This window comes from Rutilus rutilus (genome assembly GCF_951802725.1).
Source record: "Rutilus rutilus genome assembly, chromosome: 4".
Taxonomy (NCBI): domain Eukaryota; kingdom Metazoa; phylum Chordata; class Actinopteri; order Cypriniformes; family Leuciscidae; genus Rutilus; species Rutilus rutilus.
Genome location: NC_140212.1, coordinates 42,192,227 through 42,194,690, shown reverse-complemented (window position 1 = coordinate 42,194,690; position 2,464 = coordinate 42,192,227). Strand labels below are relative to the sequence as shown.

Below are 2,464 nucleotides of genomic sequence, written 5' to 3'. Positions count from 1 at the left end.
ATTGCAGTTTAAAAAATTATATATTTATATATTTTATTTTACATTACCTCTGTATAAGCGTCAAGATATACCCCCTTCAATAATGTACGAAGGAAGCTGCAGCCTGTGGTGGAAATTCATTATTTCTTATATGTATTTTGTTTTCCAAAACTGTTAATCTCATTTAGTCATGTGTTTCTGTGAAGGTTTCTAACAGCTGTATTGGGGGCAGGAAAGAGCAGATGTAATAACACCAGATGTGCTGGTAAGATAACAGACACCTAGGCACGAGAAAGAATGTTAGTCAGAAATACAGGGTGTCATTTAGTGATGGAGTGAAGTCCCGGGCCCCCTCCTGAGGGGAGCAGGAGATAATTTAGATCGTAAATGAAGGTCTTTTGGCTTCTCAGGGACGGGAACAGATTGACCTGCCCAGGGGGGGTAGAAACCAGTCCATACCAGCTTGAGATATAAGATGTCTTTTAGGAAATTTACAGAAACGGGGAAAGGAGGAGTCAAGAATGTCAGAAACCTGTATAAAATGTCTATGTTTATTGAGTCCAGTATGCTTTCTGTTTCACAACTGGGTGGCTGCGGTTGTCAAAAGAATCCTCAGAAAATAAACCCTTTTCTCATTATTACAATTTTGCCTCTTAATGCTTCTTACGCCTGTTGATGCTGTGTTTCTCATTGAAAATTGAAATTTGCTATTACAAGCCCATTGAGGACACCAGCATGTTGCACAATACTGGTGAGTACTGATGACAACTTAAATATAATATTGTGTTGTGTACAACATAAGTCACAGGCTTATTCATGTGTTTTATCTAATAAAGATTGTGCCATGTCTAGCCAAGTGGAGCGTCCTGGCAGTGAAATGTCCACTCCTGGTAAGTACTTTTCCTCCTGCACAAAACATTGCTCTGCACAAAGTCACACTCCATTCAAGACAAATAGTTTTTTACTGCTTGTGAATAATCTATTTTAAATATATACAGTGCTGGTCAGAGTTATTTAAGCCGCTTAATTAAGAGTGAGAACCTACTCATCTTGAATGGACAAAAAAAGCTAATGTTTTTGTCTCATCTTTCCATAGAACGTTTGAAAAGTAACTGACACTACTGGAACTTCAAACGGGCAGCGTTCTATGGTCAGAGTCTGGTCGTCCCTGCCCGTTTGAAGTTCCAGTAGTTTCAGTTACTTTTCAAACGTTCTATGGAAAGATGAGACAAAAACATTAGCTTTTTTTGTCCATTCAAGATGAGTAGGTTCTTCTCACTCTTAATTAAGCGTAGTAATGACTCCAGTATTTCATTATTAATTTAGTATAGGCAACATGACCGTACTTACTGGCTGACTCATGTGTTTCAGACTCTAAGTCAAACTTTGAATGTCTTGTGGAAGCCTTCTCTGACCCGGAGAAATGTGCAGCCAGATTTCAGCGCAAGGAAATTTCCAGTGAGTATTCACTTTATCTGTTGCCCCAACCTTTATTTATTTTTTCAGTGGAAAATAAATTTAGTTTTGAGGAATAACATTTCAGTATTTTTCTACAGAGATTGGACTTTAATGGCAACCAACAATCCCAATACATAAATGTGTATATATCATTTTAGAAAATGACAGATGGTTTTGCTAGATAAGAACCTGATTTCTCGACTGGGATTGTGTAGAGACTCTGAAACTGCATTGAGACATTTGAACCGTCTTGGAACATGAGATCTTTGGTTGCCATTAAAGTATATGCCATTAAAAATATGGAAATGTTTTCCTTAAACTTAATTTCTTTTCCACTGAGGAAAGACAGACATGGCGCACCTCTGAGCAAAGACCTGTTGACACCCAGTAAGTATTCATCTCATCGGTCACTTTTGTATTTTGTCAGGCCTTGTGAAATGTAAGAATATTCTGTTTTTCATGATTTCATCATAAAGCAAGAGGTCATGGGAGTGATGGCTATTATTTGTTTAATAATTGTAAATAATCCTGTAATTTACAGGAAGCAGTATGCCATCTTCACAACTCTGAGACAAATTGTGGGCGCTACGAACTGGAGCAAAAAAAAAAGAATCTTACATTCTTTTATTTTTTTACTTTCATAAAAACTTACAAACATTTTAAAGGTAAGATTCAAAGAATATGCTTTCATTCTCTTGTATAAGAAAATAGATCCGTTATAGATACCGATCTTAATCATACATTTTGTTTCCATAGAGTAACCTCGCCTCATAACGAGGGCGTAACCTCACATTTACTCTGAGCTATGTCTGCAAGTCCAGATTTTCATGACGCTGATCATGACGACATTGTGTGTAAGTAACTTTTACTATTTTCTTCTTGTTTCATTTTACTGTGACTTGTGTTGTTTTTATTCATATCACTCTCATTTAATTGTTTTCCAGCTGCCTGTAAGACATAATACGAGACAGTATGCAGGAACTTCAGGTACAAACAACCAGATCTGGCATTGCAGGCCGAAGCTGTG

General features: G+C 37.1%; 1 long non-coding RNA gene across 1 annotated transcript; it reads left to right on the top strand.

Annotated features, from left to right (window-relative positions):
• The first annotated feature begins 694 nt into the window (after positions 1–694).
• On the top strand, positions 695–1,498 carry LOC311289284. The gene is made up of 3 exons (XR_014627097.1): positions 695–730; positions 816–869; positions 1,351–1,498. It is a non-coding gene; the product is annotated as an uncharacterized lncRNA (long non-coding RNA).
• The last annotated feature ends 966 nt before the right edge of the window (positions 1,499–2,464 follow it).